The sequence below is a fragment of the Malaclemys terrapin genome, chromosome 1 (genome assembly GCF_027887155.1).
Source record: "Malaclemys terrapin pileata isolate rMalTer1 chromosome 1, rMalTer1.hap1, whole genome shotgun sequence".
Classification (NCBI taxonomy): Eukaryota; Metazoa; Chordata; order Testudines; family Emydidae; genus Malaclemys; species Malaclemys terrapin.
The window spans coordinates 1,661,690-1,674,168 of NC_071505.1; the positions used below are offsets into that span (position 1 = coordinate 1,661,690).

A 12,479-nucleotide genomic window follows, 5' to 3' on the forward strand; every position below is an offset into this window, starting at 1 on the left:
GTGTGTGTGCGCACAGGGCTGTGCGGTGTGTGTGTGTGTGCGCACAGGGTGCGGGGGTGCAGTGTGTGTGTGCGGTGTGTGTGCGCACAGGGCTGTGCGGTGTGTGTGTGCAGTGTGTGTGTGCACAGGGTGGGGGGGTGCGGTGTGTGTGCGCACAGGGCTGTGCGGGGTGCAGTGTGCGGTGTGTGTGCGCACAGGGTGGGGGGGTGCAGTGTATGTGTGCGGTGTGTGTGCGCACAGGGCTGTGCGGTGTGTGTGCACAGGGTGGGGGGGTGCAGTGTGTGTGTGCGGTGTGTGTGCGCACAGGGCTGTGCGGTGTGGGTGTGTGGTGTGTGTGTGCACAGGGCTGTGCGGTGTGTGTGCACAGGGTGGGGGGGTGCAGTGTGTGTGTGCACACAGGGCTGTGCGGTGTGGGTGTGCGGTGTGGGTGTGCACAAGGCGGGGGGGTGCAGTGTGTGTGTGCAGTGTGTGTGCACAGGGTGGGGGGTGCAGTGTGTGTGTGCGGTGTGTGTGTGCCCAGGGTGGGGGGGGTGCAGTGTGTGTGTGCGGTGTGTGTGCGCACAGGGCTGTGCGGTGTGTGTGCACAGGGTGGGGGGGTGCAGTGTGTGTGTGCGCACAGGGCTGTGCGGTGTGTGTGTGTGCACAGGGTGGGGGGGTGCAGTGTGTGTGTGCGCACAGGGCTGTGCGGTGTGTGTGTGTGCACAGGGTGGGGGGGTGCAGTGTGTGTGTGCGGTGTGTGTGCGCACAGGGCTGTGCGGTGTGGGTGTGCGGTGTGGGTGTGCACAAGGCGGGGGGGTGCAGTGTGTGTGTGCAGTGTGTGTGCACAGGGTGGGGGGTGCAGTGTGTGTGTGCGGTGTGTGTGTGCCCAGGGTGGGGGGGTGCAGTGTGTGTGTGCGGTGTGTGTGCGCACAGGGCTGTGCGGTGTGTGTGCACAGGGTGGGGGGTTGCAGTGTGCGGTGTGTGCGCACAGGGCTGTGCGGTGTGTTTGTGTGGTGTGTGTGTGCACAGGGTGGGGGGGTGCAGTGTGTGTGTGCGCGCAGGGCTGTGCGGTGTGTGTGTGTGCACAGGGTGGGGGGGTGCAGTGTGTGTGTGCGCACAGGGCTGTGCGGTGTGTGTGTGTGCACAGGGTGGGGGGGTGCAGTGTGTGTGTGCGGTGTGTGTGCGCACAGGGCTGTGCGGTGTGGGTGTGCGGTGTGGGTGTGCACAAGGCGGGGGGGTGCAGTGTGTGTGTGCAGTGTGTGTGCACAGGGTGGGGGGTGCAGTGTGTGTGTGCGGTGTGTGTGTGCCCAGGGTGGGGGGGTGCAGTGTGTGTGTGCGGTGTGTGTGCGCACAGGGCTGTGCGGTGTGTGTGCACAGGGTGGGGGGTTGCAGTGTGCGGTGTGTGCGCACAGGGCTGTGCGGTGTGTTTGTGTGGTGTGTGTGTGCACAGGGTGGGGGGGTGCAGTGTGTGTGTGCGCACAGGGCTGTGCGGTGTGTGTGTGTGCACAGGGTGGGGGGGTGCAGTGTGTGTGTGCGCACAGGGCTGTGCGGTGTGTGTGTGTGCACAGGGTGGGGGGGTGCAGTGTGTGTGTGCGGTGTGTGTGCGCACAGGGCTGTGCGGGGTGTGCGGGCAGGCGGGGCGAGTCGCGCCCCCAGCCCCGCGGGCGGAGCGGACGAGGCAGAGCGGGGCCGGGGCCGGGGCCGGGGCGCTCGCCAGCCAGACGCAGGCACCGGCGCGGAGCGGGCGGCGGCGGCGCGGGAGGCGGAGGCTGGGCTGCTCCTCGCCGGCTGCAGCCCGGGGTCGCTGCGCGCGGAGGGTCCGTCCCGGGGTCCCGGCACACGGTGAGCGCGCGCGGGGAGCGGGCGGGGGAACCGGGGGGCGATCGAGTGACCCCCAAGGGCGAGAGGGCGAGTCCTCCCCGGCACCTGCGGGGCAGGGGGCCGGCCGGGGCTCGGTGAACCCACAGCCCGTCCTCTGTATTTCCTGCACCTTCAAGACAGTCATTGCAAAAAAGGGGGGGGCGTGTGTGCGTGTGAGGGTGAGTGTGCACGTGAGTGTGTGTGTGTGCGCACAAGTGCGTGTGTGAGTGGAGCCGATATGTGCGTGTAATACTAAGAGAGGCGCGAGGGACAGCAGCTGAGGGGGGGGAGGAGAGGGTGAGAAAACACACACACTCACAGTCACACACACACTCACAGACACACAGTCGCACACACACACAGAATTACAGATGCGCTCACACACACACACAGAATCACAGATGCACTCACACATACACACAGTCACAGCCACAGAGAGAATCACAGACGCGCTCACACACACACACACACACAGCTGGGCACCTCAGGACTGTGGGGAGCCGAGGGGACCTTCTGCACAGGGCCAGCCTGGAGCCTTGGATGGCCTCACAGCTCTGACCCGACCCCCATCCTCCATTCCAGGGGCCGGGCCCCTTGGGCGGGGGCCAGGGCTGCCCCGGGGCAGCTGTTCCCAGGCCCGTCTCTTTGCGAGGGACGTGGGTTTGGGTGCTCAGCGCGCTCCCAGCTGGCCAGTTCGGGGTGCTCGGGATCATCTCCCATGTCCCGTGTTTTTGGACCTCACCAGTGGCAGCGCTGCCCCGGGAGCTGAGCGGGGCTGTGTTAGATCCAGCCCTGGGGTCCCCCTTGACGTGGGGGGGGAGCTAGAGGCTGTAAGGCAGGGGAGGGGAGCAGGGAAAGGGCTGGCCGGGCACAGCTCTCCAGACACACCTTGGGAAAGTATGTCACTGTGTGTGTGTGTCGGGGGTAACACTGTGTGTGTGGGTGACACTGTGTAACAGTGTGTGTATGTGTGGGGTGACACTGTGTGTGGAGGGGTGACTCTGTGGGGGGGGTGACGCTCTGTGTATGTGTGTGTGACACTTTGTGTGGGGAGGTGTGACACTGTGTGTGAGACGCTGTGTGGTGTCACCACCGCTTTGTGACTGGGGGTGTTACACTATGGTGTGTGTGTGTTACAGGGGGTGTGCTGTGTGTGTGGTTTTGGGGGGGTGTTACATGGCGGGTGTAACAGGGGTGTGCTGTGTGTGGTTTAGGGCGTGTGTGTTACGAGGCGGGTGTGATGGGTGTTCTGTTGTGTGTGTGTTTTAGGGTGTGTGTGTGTTACGGGGCGGGTCTGATGGGTATTACGTTGTGTGTGTGTTACAGGGTGTGTGCTGTGTGTGTGGTTTAGGGTGTGTGTGCGTGTGTGTTATGGGGCGGGTGTGACGGGGGTGTGCTGTGTGTGTGTTTTAGGGTGTGTGTGTTATGGGGCGGGTGTGATGGGTGTTACGTTGTGTGTATGTTACGGGGTGTGTGCTGTGTGTGTGGTTTAGGGTGTGTGTGCGTGTGTGTTATGGGGCGGGTGTGATGGGTGTTATGTTGTGTGTGTGTTACAGGGTGTGTGCTGTGTGTGTGGTTTAGGGTGTGTGTGCGTGTGTGTTATGGGGCGGGTGTGATGGGTGTTACGTTGTGTGTGTGTTACAGGGTGTGTGCTGTGTGTGTGGTTTAGGGTGTGTGTGTTATGGGGCGGGTGTGATGGGTGTTATGTTGTGTGTGTGTTACAGGGTGTGTGCTGTGTGTATGGTTTAGGGGGTGTGTGCGTGTGTGTTATGGGGCAGGTGTGACGGGGGTGTGCTGTGTGTGGTTTAGGGGTGTGTGTTACGGGGCGGGTGTGATGGGTGTTACGTTGTGTGTGTGTTACAGGGGGTGTGCTGTGTGTATGGTTTAGGGGGTGTGTGCGTGTGTGTTATGGGGCAGGTGTGACGGGGGTGTGCTGTGTGTGGTTTAGGGGGTGTGTGTTACGGGGCGGGTGTGATGGGTGTTACGTTGTGTGTGTGTTACAGGGGGTGTGCTGTGTGTATGGTTTAGGGGGTGTGTGCGTGTGTGTTATGGGGCAGGTGTGACAGGGGTGTGCTGTGTGTGGTTTAGGGGTGTGTGTGTTACGGGGCGGGTGTGATGGGTGTTACGTTGTGTGTGTGTTACAGGGGGTGTGCTGTGTGTGTGGTTTGGGGGGGAGTGTGACGGGGCGGGTGTGATGGGTGTTACGTTGTGTGTGTGTTACAGGGGGTGTGCTGTGTGTGTGGTTTAGGGTGTGTGTGCGTGTGTGTTATGGGGCGGGTGTGACGGGGGTGTGCTCTGTGTGGTTTACGGGTGTGTGTGTTACGGGGCGGGTGTGATGGGTGTTACGTTGTGTGTGTGTTACAGGGGGTGTGCTGTGTGTGTGGTTTGGGGGGGAGTGTGACGGGGCGGGTGTGATGGGTGTTACGTTGTGTGTGTGTTACAGGGGGTGTGCTGTGTGTGTGGTTTAGGGGGGTGTGTTACGGGGCGGGTGTGATGGGTGTTACGTTGTGTGTGTGTTACAGGGGGTGTGCTGTGTGTGTGGTTTAGGGGGGTGTGTGTTACGGGGCGGGTGTGATGGGTGTTACGTTGTGTGTGTGTTACAGGGGGTGTGCTGTGTGTGTGGTTTGGGGGGGAGTGTGACGGGGCGGGTGTGACAGGGTGAGTGCTTGTGCGCCAGCATGTGGAGGTGCGCGGTGTGGTGTGAGGTGCAGGGGAGGGGGTGTGGGTAATGCCCCCATGATGGGCAAAGCCTGGGCCGCGGGTGGCTCCAACCGGGACGTGCGGGAGGCTGCAGGGCAGGGGCTGGCAGAAGCTCCCGGCTCTTCCCCAGGTGCTGCTGGGCCCGGACACCGGCCCCGGAGCAGGGAGAAGCCGGGGCCCAGCGCCAGGCAGGAGAGGCCGCGGGCTGGGCTGGGCCGGGGGGTGTATTAGTGGCGCTGGCCTGCGCGCTGGTGGGGAGCCTGCCCAGCTCTTTCGCGGCTTCCCGTCGGGGCGTCGCTGTCACGACCACGGACCAGCTGATGGGCCTGTGGGGCTCGGGCGGGGTGAGGCCAGCCCCCTCCACGCTGCAGTTGGCGGGTGAGCCCCTGGGTGCCGGGTCCATTTGCTGTCGCTGTCCTGTCCCCCGCCGCTCCCTGGTGTCTGGGTCCCGTCTCTGGCTCGGCTGTGTCCCATGGGCTGGGCGTCCCGCTCGCTGGGCTCAGGCACTGGGGGGATTGTGCCCCCAATTCCCGCCTGGTTTGGGCTGCTGCTGCTGGGTCCGGTTGTGCAGGTTGCAGTGGGGGTGGCTCCAGGCAGAGATGTGGAGCGGTGCCTGGGTCTGATTTCTTGCACCCTGAGGCTGGTCCGTTGAGGCTTTAGGGACTGTTCCCCGAGCACCGCTGGGCTCGGATTTCCTGCTCCCCTGGCTGGGTGTGGACGCTGGCTGGAGCATCTCGGGGCCTGGCTGTTGGAGTCGATGCCAAAGGGCCGCGGCCTAGGGGTGTGGCCCTGATGTCTTGCACATCTGCCCCAATCTCCAGCCCAACACAGCACCTGGGGCCAAAGGCGGGTGTGACGGGAACCTGCGCCCATATCTTCCAGGTGTGCCCCCCACCCCCCTGCTGCTCCTGCTTCTCCCTTTGGGCCCCTGCCCTCACTTGGTTTCCCAGCAGCCCCTGGGAGTCTCACCAGAGCACCGGACGCTGCTTCTCGCGGCCCTCCTGGCAGTGACTTCCCCCGTCCTCTGCATGGAGTCGCCAGGCCAGGGCGTGGGGGCGGCCCGGGCTGGGCTAGCGTGGGAGCTCTGGAGCCTGAGGGTCTGTCTGTCCCGCAGCCTCAGTGAGGCGTCTCCCGTGCAGGTCACTCAGCTGTGTCCCCTGAACGTGGCCGGTTCCCGGGGCCGAGCCGTGGAATCAGGCCTAGGCACTGCCCTGGAAGGACCTGGCCACGCCAGCTGAGCTCACGGGGAGCCTGGGGTCCCCACAGCAGAGAGCGCTTTGTTCCTGTTTCTTTTTCCTGGCCCTCTGGGGCCTTGTCTCCCGCTGAGGGGTCACCGGCATGCACGCCTGTCGCACGTCTGTTGCACGCCTGTCGCACACTCTGCCTGCGCACAATGGCGCATGGAGCACGCCGTGTAACTGGCAGCGTGTCAGAGGGGACCATCAATCGGACCTTGGGGGATCTGGCCAGAGCAAACGGACCCTGCCCCCTGCCTCTGACCTACCGCGTCCCAACCAAGCATCTCCTCTGCTCTCCACTGTGTCCCCAGCGTCCTCCCCGCAAGGTGCCCTGCCCCAGCTGGGCAGCTGGGCAGTTTGCCGCGGCAAGCCCTGGGCTGACGGCGCCAGGCGCCAGAACCGAGTGGGCTGCTCACGTGCCGCAGGGCAGAGCTGAACCGACCCGGCCGGGCTGGCAGGACTGGTGTGTGGGCACAGCTGCCAGGCCAGTCTCCCTGCCCATCGGATGCCACTCGCTGGCTGTAGCACAAGGAGGGGCAGGGATGGGGGGAGTCCCATAGGGCAGCTGAGAGGGGCTGGGGCTTGGGGGGGTCCTGAGCGGCACAGGGAATGGCTGGTGTTTGGAGGGAATCTGTGGGGTACGGGGGGGTTGGGTTTGGGGTTCTCTGTGGAGCACTGGGGGGCCGGGTCTCCTCCCGCGCTGTCCAATGTCAAGACTCCAGTTCCTGCCCGTGGGCTCCCGTCACTCCGCGGCCCTACCCTGACTGTGCGGGGCAGCGTCTCGCAGGGCTGCGTCAGTGCCCGCGCCTCGCCCAGACGGGTTGCAGCCCAGCCTAGCGTCCCAGCAGGCTCTGTGCCCAGCGGGTCCCTGCGGCCAGCTGGGATGGCAGGCTAACTGTCCCCGCTGCACTCCACCCCGAGTCACTGCCCGCTGGGGGGACGGACTGCGCTGGACCCTGTCATGTCCCATCTGTCCCCACCGAGGCTCCGGGAGGCAGCTGCTGGTCTGACGGCTCCTGATGGGACGCCGCTGAGACAGGGCCTGTCACAAAGATTGGGGCTGCACCGCTGCGTGCTGATCCCGGCGGAGAGGAGAGCGGCAGCCTGGGCACGGTGCCAAGAGCGAACAGATCCCCCTGTGGGGCAGAGGCACCTGCAGACCCCCAGCCTGGCGGGCCCTAGACTTGGGAAAGCGAGGCAAACGGGCCCCTCGTGGCAGGTCTGCCCCCACCCCCCGGATGGGGTCACACATCGCATTGAGGGTTGAGCCCCTGGTACTGTTCATCTCGCTGCTGCTGGGTCCGGGGAGAGCCTGGCTCGGCTGGGCAGGGTCATGGGGGGAGGTCTCTGCGGGCACCATCGCTCCGGGCAGGGGTCTGGAGCCACCCGCTGGTGGCTGTTGCTGATTTCTCTTCCTCTGCGCCCCCTGGCTGCGGGGTCACTTGGGCGCCAGCTCGGGCACGGCTGGGGTTGGAGGTCGGTTTTGGGGGACGGACAGCAGCCCCAAGGGGTCTGGTGCACCTGGCTCAGCCCTTGCTGGACGACACAGACACCAGAATGTGGAGACCCTAGACCTGCTGGGGCTGCAGCCCTCCCTCCCCCCGAGTGCTGGGGGCCCCTTTGCAAGCTCAGCCTGGCTTGCCCACCACCCTATACTCTGTCTGCAGAGGATGCCGGGCTGCAGGAGCCCACAGAGACCAGGCTGGATTCCACCCAGCAGTCGGCTCCAGGCAGGGACGGAGGCTCGGCTCCATGGAGCTCCAGTGAGACCCACCAGTTGGGCGCGGGTGCAGGGGGAGGTGTCACGGACTCACAGATCGTGCCCACTCTTGGCCCTGTGCGGTCCGTGGGGGGTGCCCCTTCCAGTGAGACAGCCCTTCTCGGGGGTCCACTCTCTCTCGGGGTCAGGCCCCTCCACTTCCTGGAGCCGCACCTCTCTGAGCCTTAGCACATCTATCTCTGCCGTGGGCCCCCTCAGGGAGTCCCCTCGCTCTGGACCCCCGGGGCCTCCACTCCCCGAAGGGAATAATGCCCCCTGTTCTCTAGACCGGAGCGACTCTCAGCCAGCGTAACACAGGAGGTTTATTGAGAGTTGAACACAGCACAGGAAACTCTCCGGGCCTCAGGCCTGGCCTCCCTCTGCCCACACATCCCAGTCTCCCTGCATCCAGGTGGGCGCTGTCTGCTTTTTCCTTTTCAAGCTCCGGGCCCGGGCTGGCCGTCAGATCCCCTCCCCCAGAATACTCCAGCTAGGAATAATGGACTAGGACTCCGGTTCTATTTTGTTGGTTTTCGGACCTGGGGCCATGATTAAGAGGGACGGCCGGGGGCATTCGGGACGGCCTGAACAGGGCTTAGACAAGGGACTGGCCCAGCCAAAACGGGGTGTATGGTCAGCCTACCTGCTGCGCTTTGCATCCGTTCGCAGGAGCCAGCCCCCTTCTCCGGTGAAGCAGCTGCTGTTGCTCCCTGGCTCCTCAGGGCCCTGCACCCCAGTGCCAGGTTGCCTGGGGGCCAGGCTCTCTCGCCCGCCCGTGGCTGTGGGCACAGACGCTCGAGGGAACAGCAGTGGGCAGCCATGTGTGTGAGGGTCACAGACCTGTGGGGCAGGGAGGCTGCATTCCTGCAGGCTGTCCTCCCTGCTGTCTGTGTGTGGGGAGGGCCAGGATGGGGGGAGGGAGGCGGGCGGGTTCCCTGCTGCTGGAAGGGTCTCTGCTGCGGGAGTGACAGAGACGGGGGAAAGGAGGGGGGGGGTCACACTGGCCCCCTGCGGGGCCTTGGCTTCCTCCTAGCTCCTGCCCTGGGTGAGGTCATATCACAGCCACCGTCTCCTCCCCAGTGCTCGCCAGCCTTCCCCTCTGGCACTGGAGCCCTGCTGCAGAGCCCGGGCAGGGAGCGCCGTCAGCGCGGGCTGTGTGCAGCGGGGTGGCCCTGCCGGTCCTAGGGTCCGACAGAGACAGGGTGGGGGAGCTGAGAGGCAGCTGGGAGCTGCTCTTCGGGTCTGGGCTGTTCTCTGCAGAAGGGGTGGGCGCTTCCCCAGGGCGCTGCTCTCTCAGCCCGGGCTGGGGTTTGACCTGGAGTTGGTGGCGATGGGGAGGGTCATGGGGACCCCTCCTTCCCTTTAATTGCCCCCTCCACACACAGCCCCAAGCTGTGTCTGTCATCATCTGACTCTAGCTGTGAAACGGAGCGGCTCTGGTTTGGATGCCTGGCGGCAGCCCAGCCCCCCACAGGCTTGGAGCCGCTTGGCAGAGCTGGGTGAATGCTGGGCTCAGGGTGATTGTCCGTGGTGTGTGGGGATGGGCAGCGCTTGTGGAGCTGCTAAGGAGGTGGCGGAGGGGCGCAGGAGACCGATCCTGGGGTGAGCCCGAGGGCGGGGGCTAGGCTGGGAGGCCTGGAGCTGGGGGTAGTGACGCTTGCAGCTGTGTTTCTGTTGAAAGCTGAGTTTTTTATGTTCTGTAACATCCGCCTGCAGCGTCTGATCAGCCTGAAAATTGGTGGAGCAGCTCAGGGGCTGCTGGGGAGCTTGTGGTGCAAATTTAGGGTTGTTTGGTCAAGAAATTCCTACGCTGCAGCCTCCACGAGTGAACATCTCCAGCCTGACTACAATGCTTTGTTGGTAGATTCATAGCGGTTAAGGCCAGAAGGAGCATTGGATCCCCTAGTCTGAGCTGCATGTCACAGGCCGTCCGTTGCATCCCGGTAGCTCTGTGTAAAGATGCTGGTTCTGGCGGGACCCAGCTGAGAGCACCAACTCAGGACAAATCGCTTAAAACAGGGCAGTTACAGCCCAAGGCTGGGGTTTTTCCACCTCTCAGGCAAACCAAACCAGCCAGACTAGGAGGACTTCGGTCTCACCCCACTGGCTAACCACAAGTCTCACAAGCAATCTCCTTAGACACTCCAGTTTCCCAGTATTACCACCAGTGCCACACGTTATGGGGACAAATGGTTATGAAAACCAATACCCCAGTAAAAGAAAAAGGTTCTCCTGATCCCAAAGGACCAAGCCCCAGACCCAGGTCAATCTACAAATCAGATCTTACCCACAAATCACGCTGTTGCCAATCCTTTAGAATCTAAAATCTAAAGGTTTATTCATAAAAGGAAAAAGATAGAGATGAGAGTTAGAATTGGTTAAATGGAATCAATTACATACAGTAATGGCAAAGTTCTTGGCTCAGGCTTGCAGCAGCGATGGAATAAACTGCAGGTTCAAATCAAGTCTCTGGAATACATCCCCCGCTGGGATGGGTCCTCAGTCCTTTGTTCAAAGCTTCAGCTTGTTGCAAAATTCCATCAGAGGTAAGAATCAGGATTGAAGACAAGATGGAGATGAGGCATCAGCCTTATATAGTCTTTCCCAGGTGTAAGATCACCTCTTTGCTCTTACTGTGGAAAATTACAGCAAAATGGAGTCTGGAGTCACATGAGCCAGTCCCTGCAAACTTTGCTGAGTCTCAAGGCGTATCTGCCTTCTCTCAATGGGTCAGTTGTGTAGCTGATGGTCCTTAATGGGCCATCAAGCAGGCTAGGCAGAGCTAACACCAGCTTGTCTGGGATGTCACCCAGCAGCATAGCATAAGTTTGCCATACAGACAGTAGAGAGCCAATATTCATAACTTCAACTACAAAAATGATACACACATATAGACAGCATAATCATAACCAGTAAACCATAAGCTTGTCTTAGACACCTCATTTGACCCCCTTTATACAAGATTTGGTGCCACTACAGGACTTTGGTTGCAACCATGTTCTATATGGTCCCAGATTATATCAATAACGTCACACTCGGCGTTGAGCTTAGCCCCTCATGTCGGGCTGACGCATCGTCCCGAAAGGCACGGTTTGGATTTGAAGAGCTGAGGGGATGGAGAAACCACCTCTTCTGAACTTGTCTGGCTGCAGCTTCCAGCCGCTGGTTCTTGTTCTGCCGTTCTCCGCTAGCTTGCAGAGCCCGTTGGGGCTGGGTCTCTTCTCCCTGGGACGAGACTCACGCACCATGTCGTCAGCTCACCTCTCAGTCCCGTTTTGTATCGAGCTCTGTCGGTCTCGCCTTGTCCTGCATTTTCTCCAGCCCGCAACTCATTTTTGTGGCTCTTTTCTGCACCTGCACCCTTTGCAATTTTTTAACATTCTTTTAAAAATGTGCTGCTCCCCAGAACCGGATGCAGGATCCTGTATCGGCTTCACCAGGGCAGTGTAGAGAGATGAAATCCCCTGCCTGCTCCTCCTCACTGCTCCCGGGTGTGACGCAACAGGGAGCGGGGCAGATTGGACCTGGGAATGTTGCAGGGGGGTTACATTGGGGATGGGGGACTTCCCTTGAAGGAAGATCCCTGAGCCGGGGGTGGGGAGGGAAAGGGGGGGGTTGGGAGAAGGGGAGACTGGACAAAGGAGAGCTGGGGGGAGGAGGGAGAGAGCTGTGTCACGGAGTGTGGGGGGACACAAGGCCCTGCACCCCCGGCTTCCTGCGATTCACCATGACTCTCAGCCAGCCAGTAAAGCAGAAGGTTTATTTAGACAACAGGAACACAGTCCAAGACAGGTCTTGCAGGCACAGACAACAGGATCCCCCCCAGTTAGGTCCATCTTGGGGTCCCAGGGGCATCACAGACCCATTGGGGGTCAGAGCCCCGTCTGCCTCCCAGCCCCTCCACCAGCCAGCTCTGAAACTCCCTCCCCAGCCTTTGTTCAGTTTCTGGGGCAAAGGTGTCACCTGGCCTCTAACCCGCTCCTGGGTTCTCAGGTTACATGCTCAGGTATCTTCCCTCGGCCAGTCTCCCATCCCCCAATGCAGACCATCCTAGCCAACCTCCCCTGCCTTCCCAGCCAGCACTCCCCACTCAGCATTCACAGACCACATTAAGAACAGTCCCAGTTCGTCACATGCTGCTGGAGGGGTTTTGGTTTTTCAGTTTTGTGCTGGGTGGTGGAACGCAGGGAACCCGAAGGCTGGGGTCTAAGCTCCCTGCCCCCCAGAAGGGCTTGACTGAGGGGTCCGGGTTGTACCTACAAGCTCTGCTGTAGACTGCGTTCCTATTGTCCAATAAACCTTCCATTTTACTGGCTGGCTGAGAGTCATAGTGGATCCCAGGAAGAGGGGTGCAGGGCCCTGACTCCCCCACACTCTATGACACCGGGTACATATGTCCACAAGCCACGTTAGCCCTTTTGGCCACAGCTTTGCTCTGGGGGCTTATGTTGAGTTGTTTGTCCCCTAAATCCTCTTCCGAGTCTCTGCTCTCCAGCACGCAGCCCCCCATGCTGTGCTGTGGCCGGCAGTCCTTGGTCCTAGATGCAGGCGTTTGCATTTGGCTGTATTAAAACCCGTTTTGTTTGAATGGGGCCAGCCTCTCAAGTGATCCAGACTGCTCTGTGTGACTGCCCCCTGGCTCGGGCCAGGCTTGGGGTTTTACTGCAGTGTCGAGTTCCCATCGTTCCCCGGTGCCCCGTATGAGCACGTGTTGTTTTCTGGCTTTTCCCCAGGATTACAGACGTACTGAAGATGAACAGCAGCGCAGACCGAGCGTGACTCAGCGGGCAGGGTCCCCGTGAAACGTGTGTCCTGGCTTCTTGTGTCTGACCGGAGCGAGGGATGTGTTTCGGGAGGGAGGGAGGGCTGGAGAGCCGGCAGCACACCCAGGACCTGCTGTGTCCCTGGGGCTGGGAACACCATGTGTCTGTGCAGCCAGTAGG

General features: G+C 61.8%; 1 protein-coding gene across 2 annotated transcripts in view; it reads left to right on the forward strand.

Annotated features, from left to right (window-relative positions):
* Positions 1-1,744: 1,744 nt before the first annotated feature.
* PRRT4 (proline rich transmembrane protein 4) overlaps positions 1,745-12,479 on the forward strand; it is a 30,064-nt gene continuing 19,329 nt past the window's right edge. Inside the window, exons 1-2 of one of the 2 annotated variants that reach the window (XM_054016156.1) lie at positions 1,761-1,821; positions 12,270-12,341. The gene's annotated coding sequence lies outside the window, so the exon portion shown is untranslated. Of the gene's footprint in view, positions 1,822-12,269; positions 12,342-12,479 lie in introns of both variants that reach the window. The other variant, XM_054016155.1, reaches the window with a different exon arrangement.